The sequence below is a fragment of the Hemibagrus wyckioides genome, linkage group LG14 (assembly GCF_019097595.1).
Source record: "Hemibagrus wyckioides isolate EC202008001 linkage group LG14, SWU_Hwy_1.0, whole genome shotgun sequence".
Taxonomy (NCBI): Eukaryota; Metazoa; Chordata; class Actinopteri; order Siluriformes; family Bagridae; genus Hemibagrus; species Hemibagrus wyckioides.
Window position 1 is genome coordinate 12,714,552 of NC_080723.1, and position 12,362 is coordinate 12,726,913.

Consider the following 12,362-nt stretch of genomic DNA (forward strand, 5'->3'; position numbering starts at 1 on the left):
CTGCATAGGGTGTTACAATAATGGTCACACACCCTATGTAGTGCACCAGTGTCCAGTGAAAAGCAATTTAGGATTTAGCCCTAGTTTAGAGCTTGACCCAATAGCACCCTCTAGTGCTTATTTGTCTGAGGCTTGTGTGAAGTGAGGCCGTCCAGCTAATTAATTTAATTAAAGCAGGCTGTGAATTGTAAATGTAACACCGCATGTTCTTATAATACCTGTACAACCACGATAGATGAAAATGATTTGCGTATGCTAGATAAAAACGTGTCATGGTTAAGTTGTCTTTGTTTGCCACATATACATTACTGCACAGTGACATTCATTCAATTCTTCGCATATCCCATCCTTGGGGGCTGGGGTCTGAGCACAGGGTCAGCCATGATGCAGCAACCCTGTGGCAGGGTAGGTTGGGGGCCTTGCTTAACCTCCAGCCCGTTCCTATTGTATATGCCACTTAAGTAGCCTACTAACGTGACAGTGTGTGTGCTGTGTGTGCATTTATTTCTACTCCCTTGGTAATAATGTGACATGTAAAATTAATGTCAACTTAGAAAGCTGGAGGCCTTGAACGACAAAATGATTTCAGTGCAGCCAGTGTGCAGTGTACAGACACTTTAATCAAGGATGGACACTAGAGCTTTTGTTTATCATCAGCTTCATTTACTGCAGCATGGAAACATCCACTACTGATAGGCCCATGTCTTCTGATCCTGCTGATACAAAAGGGGTTCATGTTTCAGCAACTGCACATCTGATGGTCAGTGGCCATGAATACACGAAGAATGAATAATAGAAATTATGATCTCCCAAGCCTTAAATTCACTATCAATCATAATTTAACTAGATGTCAATTTTTACTGTTTATGTGTCTTGGACGGGGGAAAATCTAACTTTTCAGTCTCCATAGTAATAAAATGTCTCTGTTCTTTTATTAAGTGCTGTGAATCAGGCTACTATCACCGGATTGGACACCAGTCCATCACAGGGCACCATGTACACGCACACATTCACAATTAGGGATAATTTGAGCTTTGTGCATGTTCGTAGGAGGTGGGAGGAAACGAGAGAGCCCTGAAGAAACAGAGAGGGGAGGAGAACACACACAGAAAGTCCACACAAACAGAGCCATTGTGATTAGATTGTGAAGTGAATAATCACTTCACATTCTCACATCTCCTGGAAGAATAGAGCCATATGGCCTCATCTAAACATTAGCATCATACTCTTTAACAATTACATGTAGTAAATATGGTGGAGTATATTGATTCTTCCCTTCTTATATAGCGCAGTACAAGCACCCTTCACAGTTTGACTCTTTTCCTGTGACCACATACAACTCCACATAAAAAAGTAAAAGAGTATAATTCTCGCATTATCTTTCTCTGCAGAAAAACACATTAACAACTCTTTTTTTTTTAGGGAAGCACAAACATGTGGCTGTTGTGAGTAGCCCCAATTGTGACTGGTGTTGTTAAACATCTGGTCGTCTTCTGTGATCCGCCGTTAGATGGCGCTAAGAGCTAGCAGATTGCAACACACACTCGCGCCATGACGTATTTCCTGAGATTTGTAGGCCAGGTCTAGTGACAAAGAATGGAGTGTGGATTGGATGCTGAGCCTGCACTGTTAATATACACAGTGTCGTCTGTAACGTGAACAGTCCTGACACAGTTTTGCAAATGAATTTGAAATAGCGGCACGGCATGGCGTGAGTCTAGAGAAAGGAGCGGCTCCAGAGGACTAAGAGGGAATAAAGCAGCAGCAGTAGTGAAAGTTTGCTCTCCGGGTTGGTGGAGCTTTCGGAACACGATGCCGAGTTCGGGCTCGCGTGGACGGCACGTAACGCACACGCGCGGAGGTTTCCAGGTTCCGTTTCAGATGCACGAGCGCATTCCGGTTTGACGTGTCGCAATGAGAATCCTCCGGCGGACCAGCGCGGCCACAAGCCAGGAGAAATATGACTCTGAAAGCGGAATTTTCCGCCGTGAATAACGGACTGACAGCTTGATGATGCCGGCCGCCTCTGTAGGAGGAGCAGTGTTTTGTTGAGGCGCGTGGACACACGCCAGTGAGTAATGTCATGCCGCGCGTGCCAGAGAATGTGTGACCGTTGGTATTTAAAAATAAGTTAGTGCGCGTGAGCTTCTTCAGACGCCGTGGGATACTTTGTTATACTGGTGTTCTGATAGCGCTATTGTTCTTATAACCAGAGGGGCTGAAGCTCGGTATAGACGCTACACTGGCTGTTAGCACAACTCACTCACTTTCTCAGTGACTTCATTTCTTCTTCTTCTTCTTCTTCTTCTTCTTTAAACAAGGGAAATTGGACGCGGACATGAGCTTTTTTACTCGTTTTGAAGACGCAGCGGGTGAGTTTGTAGCACAGCTTTCTTCTTCATAGCTCCTAGCTTCTTCCTAACTCTTAATACACGCCCTGTGTGTGTGTGTGTTTACTGTCAACCTAACACACACATCTGTCATACTTTCCCTGTAAAAAAACATTCAGCTAATTAATAATATTAATACTCTTAAATCTAGCCCCTCTATTTCTTAAACTACACTGTTTTTTTTTTGGTAACACCTGACTTTCCATTAGGAAATCTATTTTTCCCTGTCTTTCAGTCTCCTGTGTTCTCCTCCCTGCTTTATTGGGCACATTTGACCCCCACCAACACACACATACACACACACACACACACACACACACACATATTTGTGGAAGCACATACCTTTCTTAAAATTTCTTTAAAAAAATCCTGATATTGTAATTCATGTATAAAGATATCATTGGTGCGTCTGTGAACTAAATGTGATGAGTGTGTTTGTGTTGGCTGTATACAGTCCTTCCTTTTAATTTCACCGGCTGGTTGATGTTTTTGTTTTGCAGAACACTGAGTTAAAGGGATAAGACTAGTTTAAAGCCCAGCTCCTTCCTAAATTGCATTCAGAAAGCACTTATGGACAAAAGATAATCACCCTTAGTAGGACCGCATCAGTAATAAGCGAGCTGTGGTAAAGGTATAATGACAGGTTTTGAAGCAACAACAAGCCCTGACAAGCAGAGGGTTTTATTAAAACAACCCTGGTTGGGATTGTTGTTAGTCAGCTGTGGTCCATTTACTGCTTTAACATAATGTGAAGTGGCAAAAAATGTTCGGAGACTTAAATGCATTTACCTTCTTGGAAGAAAAAGGTGCAAAACTAGGATTTTATTGTACAATTGCAATCCGCTAAAGTGGTACTCTGAGATGTGTTGTTTATACTTTAGAGGAACATAATTAAGGTACAAATTGGTCCTTAATGACGGTCGTTATTCCTTTGAGGGAAACAATTCAAGCATTTCTAATAATAGACATTGCACAAAGTGGATTTATAGATCGAGACCTCTTGTATATGAAAATGATCCGAGAAGAAAAATGACCAAATGATGATCTATTAAGAGGAGCCAGGCTTTAAAGGGAATGCATGCTCTTATGTGTTGGACCAGATAGTGAGATATTGATAATTAGAATGTTTACTTATTTTAAAGTCATACAGAGAGTCACATGGTGTTGTATATGACAGTATGAGTATATTTGGAATATGCTTAATTTATATTCTTATTACAATTGGGAACAAAATTGTGCCAGTACAGTACTTTCTTTTTTCTGGACACAGTAGGACTACACAGACATGCATGTGAAAGTATGACTTTGGATATAAACAACCCCACCCAATATACACTACATTGCCAAAAATCTTGGGACGTCTGCCTTTAGATGCACATGAATTTATTATGGAGTTGACCCGCCCTTTGCAGCTGTAACTGCTTCAACTCTTCTGGGAAGGCTTTCCGCAAGGTTTAGGAGTGTGTTTATGGGAATTTTTGACCATTCCTCTAGAAGCGCATTTGTGAGGTCAGGCACTGATGTTGGACGAGAAGGCCTGGCTCTCAGTCTCCGCTCTAATTCATCCCAAAGGTGTTCAGGTCAGGACTCTGTGCAGGCTAGTCAAGTTCCTCCACACCAAACTCACTCATCCATGTTTTTATGGACCTTGCTTTGTCCAAAATTTCTTGGTATGCTGAAGCATTAAGAGTTCCTTTCACTGGAACTAAGGGGCCAAGACCCACCCCTGAATTCAATGATTTCGAGGGGTGTCCCAAAACTTTTGGCAATATAGTGTATGAGAATATTTTAGTGCCAGCTGTCAAGGACATGAAAAACAGATTTTTAATGTTTTTCTTATGTTTTTGTTTGCTGTGGTATTAAAACTCCTGCACAACTCTAGGCACTGCATCCTTCACTATCTGTCCATTCTATCATTCAGCTTCAGTAGATGCTTTAATCCTGTTCAGGGTCATGGTAGACCTGAAATCTATCCCTGAGCACGAATAAGGAAGGAATAATAAGGGATCAACCCAAAATATCATGGATTTAATGTAAAGTAAAACAAGATTATAACAGATGAAGGGTCCATTCAGCAGTGCTAATGTTGCAAACATTATTTGAAAGCAAATGTCCACTAATTAGCATTAGGGATACTAATCTTGATTAATGTGTAGTAATGTCTGCATTTGTGACCATGCCTTTAAACTTAGTAATCACATATTCCTGCAGCTCTTTTAATGTATTCTTGGCAGCCTCCCTGGTGGGTTTTTGTCTTGTCCGTTTATACATTTTGGATGGACGTCCTGTTCTTGATGATGTCATTGTGGTGCTCCATTTTCTCTACTTGATGATGATGGCTTTTATGTTCCATGCTACATCTAATGCTTTGAAAATTCTTTCATATTCCTCTCCTGATCATTACTTTTCAAAAAGTAAGATACCAAATATGTTTTGTAATTTGTTTGTGGTCCAAAGTCTCACCAGTCAAACAACGGCAGGAAGATGAAGAAAATCACATGGAAGCAGCTGATGTTTATTTGGGGATAATCAGAATTATTGAATTGATGACAGCTATATGCTAATTAATCTTGAAGATGGGATTGGATGTGATTGGTTCATTCCAAATACAGCCACATCGGCAAATATAAAATTATAAAAAAATTTTACCTTAGATGTCTCAATGTTTTTCACTTAATTTTTATTAAGGCATAATTTCACAATGAGGGTGGGAAAAGTTCTGACAATTTATCTAGGTTTCAAAAAAAATCTGCCATTATAATGGGGGTGCTTAAGAGATTCAAGAGACTGAATTTACTGTGTCATCATTTTGATTATTATATTGTGTTGCATTGGGATTTTGCTTCAGTGACCCACCCTTCTCACCCTAATCAAAGCATGTAATATCAGGTGGAACCGCAAAAGAACAACACACACACAAAAAAATCATATAATTTTTTTTAATATAATGCTACTTCTTATTATTGGGAAAAATGTGTTTTCGCTGAGATGACAGCTGGCAAGCTTAATAAAATTAAGAAATCACCCTCACAATGCATCAAATGCGAGTAGACCTATATTTTATGTTGTCATTTTCTGACCATCAACAGATGAGTCAGCCCTTATAGGTGTAATAAAAATCACATACATATTACACAATTCTAATACATGGCTAATGCTTGTTCATTGAAAGAAACAGATGTGTGTGTGCATATATATATATATATATATATATATATATATATATATATATATATATATATATTTGTGTGTGTGTGATATATGTGTGTATGTTATTTGTATATATATTTGTGTGTGTGTATGTGGGCATCTATTGCACAATTTATCAAAAGCCCAAATTGATGTTTTTCCCCCAGAAAAGAAATTGACAGTTTGTGGTCAAAAACTATGATTACTGAGGCAGAAGAGGGGAAAAAAACATTTTTATATCATGTCTCGGACCTTCTGTGAGTCTCACTAGCAATCCTGTAATAGTCATTTATAATCAGTGCTTTGTCAGGATGTTGGGGTCAAAACCAGCTGCAAATAAAAAGGCTCAATCAAGGAGTGAAAAAGAGTAAGAGCATAAGAGAGTATGTAAACAAAGCCAATGGAAGTAAGAGTGAAACGGGTATTTTATTTTGCAGTGAAAAGGTAAGAAATTCCATCATGTCATTCATTGGAAGGCATATACATATATTATAGCTGACTGTTGTGGAGTCTTGTTACCAAGATGAGAAGTTGCAAGAGAATTCATGACAGTTGACTGGTGAATAAGTGGAGGCGTTTGTGAGTTTCAATATTTTTGTATTACAAAGTCAGTGATATGGCTCAAGATGGAGTCAGATTAAACAGATTATTTTTGGATCTCTACACTATATTTTAGATAGAATTAGTGGACAAATTAGCATTCGACTTTCAGTCTGGGCCGGAGGAGTTTGGAGGCTAGTTTTTTTTTGGTAGGTTGTGGATGGTGTATGATTGTGCAGAATGGACACAGTTACAGTACAGCGTCAGTGATGCACAGGCCCTGCTGTTTGATCAGACACTCACAGTAAGCATTAACCAGCTGGTGTTAGCTCAGAGACAAGCTCTTGTTCTTCCATCTGGTGCTTATTCACCGTGACAGTCACACTGATGTGCACAATAAAGTTATTCTCTATAATACCAAGCAATCACAAGTACATGCATACTACTGTACTAAATAGACTTTTGTCATTCTCTAGTTTCAAAATTGTAAGCAGTTTTTGTCTGCATGCATTGCTTCACTTTTTCTTGTTCTTTGTTGTTTTTAACGTAAATACATTATGGGTCTTGTTCTATACAGCACATGTAGACTATTTTGTCATATAGAATATTGATTATTCACAATGACAGATTTACATGAAATGTAATTTAATTTCAAGTCTATACAGTTACTGACCATTTGTCCTATTACCCTGTTTTTTGTCCTTAATATTCACATATTAGAGCATGAGCCTATTTATTTTCAGTCATACTACTGTAACAAACTTGAAAATTTAATAAAGCTTTACGGCAGCTTTAACTGATTTAATCAGCCCGCATTAAAGAAACTGTCGAGTTTTCAGAAATTACAGTACATGGAAAACTAGCATTTAATAGACTTTTCCATAATATTTATTATTTCATTCTGGCAGAAAGTATTATATTTTAGGGGGAACAAAAACATAGTAATCTGAGCATGCTCCAACTAGGTCTAATTATTCTGTAAACAAAAAAAAAAGAAAGAAATGAGCAAATATGTATAAAACATTTTCTGTTTCCTTCACCTTGCAAATCCACTGGTCTGTGCCTGGACTGTTATTTTAAATACTTGCCATCAGTGTTTTAATGGCAATACTGCTAAAATTAGGGCTGCACGATTATGACAAAAATCATAATTGTCGATTATTCCCTTGAAATTGTAATTGTGTTTATTAATTACTTTATACCATTGTTTGAAGCAACTGCATGCCATATTTTATATAAAAATGAAAAAAAAGCTGAAAACATTCTTCCTGAAAAACTTCTATTACTTAAAACTCAACTGTCAACTATACATTGCTTTGCATTGCTTTGGTTTCTTTAAATAATAAAAATAAAAAGGAAAAATATATATGGCTAAGTAATTGCGGGAGGGGATGGCATCTCTTTGTTTATATTTTAAACCATGCGCTGTAAACTGTATTAATCGGCACCATGTCTTTTGCAATGAAATGCGTAATCGCTTCAGTTATCTCCATTTGTCTTGGGGAACCTGCCGGATACGGAGAAGCACAAAACAATGACATCGTGATGGGAGTGTGTGTTGCAGTTCTCACATGGCTTTTTGCTTTTTTTTCATGGCCGTATTGCACTCTGTGGCTGAGTTTTAAATGATTTAATTAATTCATGGTGTTGCTTTATGGTGCAGAAGCACACTATAACATGCCGCTCAACAACATCACTAGTGAATCCAAAATAATTAAACACCAAAGCATTTCTTTTCGGTTCTAATTCTTGATTATTCTCAGCAACACTTTGCAAACTATCAGATGTTTCTATCTGATGACTATCAGCGCACATGTTCGCGAAATTAACATGACAATATAGACAGGCGCAAGTGGATTATCGGGGCGTTGATAAGGACACGCCTACAGATTATTAGGCCTATTAAAAGTCTTTATTTGCCTCTAACAATGTAACATGCAATAAACATCCCTTAAGCATGCAAAATAATGTAAGTAGATTTTTTTGTAATCGCAGCTTTGAACGATTACGTAATCGATTAAGCTAAAATGTTCACAGATTCCTCGTCCTTCTGGAGATCCTGCGATGTCTCGGTTCTACATTTAGCTCTGGTGTAAAACACCTCCCCCAAGAAAACTTTGTTTTTGCCACTTTTTATAGCAGCCCATAACTGTGAATGCAGTCACAGTTTTTTTTTTCGCAAATTCATAATTGCTATTGTTAGAGATGTTATATGGCGGAGTCTATTGATGCTGTGATGAATACAAAGCTAGCCAACTAAAATAACTGGAAGTCTCACACGAAAACCTTTAAACACACAGAGTACATCTGAACCCTACATTGACTCGTATTTGCGTCTTTATGTTGCAAGAGGATCAGTGTGGCATGCAGTCCACCCACAAGCTAACTGCAATCTGTTGTGCTCTGCATTCACTGGCTGGCTTAGAGGCATGCACCCAGAAACTGTGATATTTCTTCCATGGGTTTAATCAAATCTGTAATAGCATAGTTTAATTCGCTGTAATTTTATGTAGATAAGGTTGTTGATCTGCGGATCAGTGTTCAAACCCTGTTCTGTAATGTATAGGTGACAGCTTCTTCCTCTTAACTTCTGTAAACAATAAAAATGCACCTGATGCCATCCCAAATAAATAGAAGTTTTGAGACAGAGCAGTATTCTCTGAACAATGACAAGGGATCATGTTTTTACCCACAGTTGTGGTTGAAAGCTTTTTTTTTTTCTCCAAGATGCAGTATCTGCCTTCAAAATCAGAGAGAAATCAAATTCTAGAGCCTGGATTAGCCTGAACATATCACACCACTGTGGTGCTAATAGAAAATCGGTCAGTAATTAAGGCTGAAGGTTTCCTGGGGAGAAAACCATAGGCCATAGGACTTATTCATTAAGCTGTGTACATTCAAATCTGATCATAGATTCAGCATATGCAAATTCAATGTACAGTTTCCTTATTCATCTCTGGAGTATCTGTAAGAGCATCATGTAGCTCACATCTTATTGGAGTGCATGTGAAATTAAGCATAAATGTTTTAACAACATGCAAAATGCTTGATTTGCAGACACTTAAAATCCACATCAATGACTGTATCAATTAATACAAAGGAATTAATTATAAATGAGAACACAGGAGCCTTGTATTGAAGTATAGCGAATGCAGCATGAATAGAGTTTGCTTGTAATTAAATGTGAATCAGCACACAAACATAGATCCTAATTAGCTCAATTGAGTAATGGGCACATTTGTGTACAAGCATCATCGTGGAACTGCATTAGGCTGAGGACTTGAGGACTCGTAACCTTAGATAATAGAGCATACACATGAGCTAAACAAAAGCACTGAGGTATCATCACACATTTTTTGAGCTTATTCCTTTATTTCATGGCAATGCTAAAACATGCCAGATATTATTTCATTCGTTCTCGTAATCTACTCTCCAATGGTTGTTTTCATTCGCTTACTTCTATAATTTTCTTTTCTATTCAGTCACAATATCTCTTGTAGCACCTCCACAGTTAGAATAGATTTTTTATAAGCACTGCTAGCTTTCCAGCACCTTTGAGCTGAACCAGCTGTGGTTCAGGATGGAAATTTGGCTCACCTATATTTATAAATAAAGTTTAAATTAAATCTGACTTCAGGGTTCACAAAACAGCCAGAAAACAGAGCAGACCTCTAGGACTCTAAATTTTCCGTGGATTTATAGTTTTTAGATTTCAATTTTCTGCCATTTTTGTGGTTTCCATCATTTTGTTTGGAGTACCCTCACATGCAATCATTTCTTAGTCAGTTCAGTTCTTTTATTGGCTCACTGTTGCAAAGTATTTCATGTAAATTAGATTGGGGTTGGGGTAAATTGAGATTTGTTGCATTTGTATGACATAAATATGGAACTAGTGGGCAGGAGCTTGTGTCTAAACAGCTGAAGCTGATTTATCAATTGCATTAATTCACCACTTGTTTTGATTTGACAGCTTCATGAATCAGATGCAAATTAATTCTTTTTTTCCATGTGCTTAAATCTGTTCATTTTTATGCTACACTGATGAATAAGGGCCACTGACCGGGTGCAAATAAAATCAGTAGCACCTGTAATAGATGGAATAATCTCAGCTCACTATGCAATAATAATGCCCATGGAATATTGGAATACAAAATCGGGGAAGAGTTTCAGCTTTTAGAAATGGGCCACCATTTTCTGTGATTCATTTGCTCCCAGAGCAGCTTGAATGGGTTAAGATGACTAGATAGGCCATTCTAAGAATGACAGCACAGACTACCTCTTTCTATTCCACAGCTTTAAAGTGAGACACACACAGCAAGAGCATTATCATTGTAGCAAAAGAATATTGATTGTGATTTTTCTGCATCCATGAATGCACCAATTTCCTTACAAGTCACCCCAAACACACACACTTTGTATTGTCCAGTCACCATGCTCCACAAGCCCTGGTGAAATAAGTGTAGGTCATTACTATGTTACGCTGGCTAAGTGAGTGTAGGTCATAAAGGCTATGTGTAGTGGTGTACAACAAGAAGTTATTAAGCAGTGCCAATTACTGTTCTCACCCTCCCCGCAAAACAAAACTGCACCACGGTCAATCAGTCCTTTCTTTCTGTACTCTGCAATCACACACTGACATAAAAATTATGACCTCTTGGTCCCAACTGTGTTAGCAGAGAGCATTCAGAACTGAACTGTAAATCACTGTCAGGATATACACATAGAAAGTTAAATCATGTCACCATTAAGGGATTCACAATATGGATCTGGTCCCGAAATCATCATTCCGAACCAGTGTGAGAAATTAAACGAGCTTTCACATAAATGGTCATGAGACAAGCAGTGAACTTCTAAAATGCCCTCTCACACTGAAATTAACCAGTCAGTAGGTTTGCGAACATAGATTCTTAGGAAATTGCATTAGTGAAGCGTTCGATTAGATTATGATGGTGCTCTGTAGGACCTTTTAGCCTTTCTAGACAAAACATAATAGTCAGTAATATTCAGAAACACACCCATAGGCTTCACAACACCAGTAACATGCCAACTAGTCATACAAATAATTATGCTCCATGTTATACAGTGTTATACTGATGCTACAGTTATACGTAAACTCCATTTTAGTGCTGGCATCCAAATTATACACCATTGCAGATCTTTTATGCATCAAAAAAATTGTATATCACAATGTATATCATCAGAGCACTTAAACAAATACTGAGCACAAAATTGCTGCATGTCATTTTGTCAGTGCAAAATGCCTCACTGTTTAATCATAATTGGTACCAGTCAGCTACCATAGTTGTCAGAAAGGTAGGGGGTATGGCAGAGATGACTTGATCAATGACTGACGCATCCCTCACTGTACAGATTTTGTTAACAGAGCAATATGTTATGTAACTTAAACCTCGCTTAAGTCCCTCTTTCATATAATCGCCTAATTTTCTAATACAGAGCTGGAGATCTGATATACTGATTAACTTGCATTTAATAAGAGACTGTTTGGCGCCACAAACACAGTCAATAGGTATTTATTTGAAATGCAATGAACTAAACTCAACATGTCTTCTAATGCTCAGTTATGAGTTAACCTTTTGCAAATAGAAGATTTAAAGCATTTCTGTTCTGTCAGTTCAGTAACAATTACTGCCATCAGTACACATGATTACCTTCTGCACACAGTGTTCCAAACACGGAGCTGGAGCTGCACTGAGTAGATGAGCAGATTGATTTTTCCAGTTTGTTCTGTTCTCTGCAGCTGACTGTTAAATGCAGTTTCCATGTGAAAGCCAAAAAAGCCAAAATACTTTAATGTAGACAGCACTGGCTATCCTTTTCAGCATGATTAGAAAGTGGTTTATTAACAAATAATTGCTATAAGTCTATGAAGAAATTGCAAGCGTAAGTCTCATTAACCGAAACGTCTTTCTTTTATGTATGGAGCTAGCTTTAGACCGACTGAGACAGAGTGCCTTGCACAATGGTTACAATGCACCATGTTGTGCTAAAATATTTTACTTTAACTGCTCCTGAAATAGATTGGGTGAGAGAATATTCTGAATATACTAGTAGTAAGTTTGCAATCAGGGAATTGATTGTGTAAATAATGAGAGAGCGAGAGAGAAAGGACGCTGGGAGAAAAAAAAATGCACAATGAACTTACTATCTATTTCGTGATCTGATTAATTTCCAGTTTCTTGTGCATTTGCTTTAGTATCAAGAAATGCTGTCTCACTGCTAATT

General features: G+C 38.0%; 1 protein-coding gene across 2 annotated transcripts in view; it reads left to right on the forward strand.

Moving 5' to 3' along the window:
* Nucleotides 1–1,584: 1,584 nt before the first annotated feature.
* Nucleotides 1,585–12,362, forward strand: part of furinb (furin (paired basic amino acid cleaving enzyme) b) — a 74,886-nt gene continuing 64,108 nt past the window's right edge. Inside the window, exons 1-2 of one of the 2 annotated variants that reach the window (XM_058408350.1) lie at nucleotides 1,585–2,071; nucleotides 2,322–2,372. The gene's annotated coding sequence lies outside the window, so the exon portion shown is untranslated. The remainder of the gene's footprint in view (nucleotides 2,072–2,321; nucleotides 2,373–12,362) is intronic. The other variant, XM_058408351.1, reaches the window with a different exon arrangement.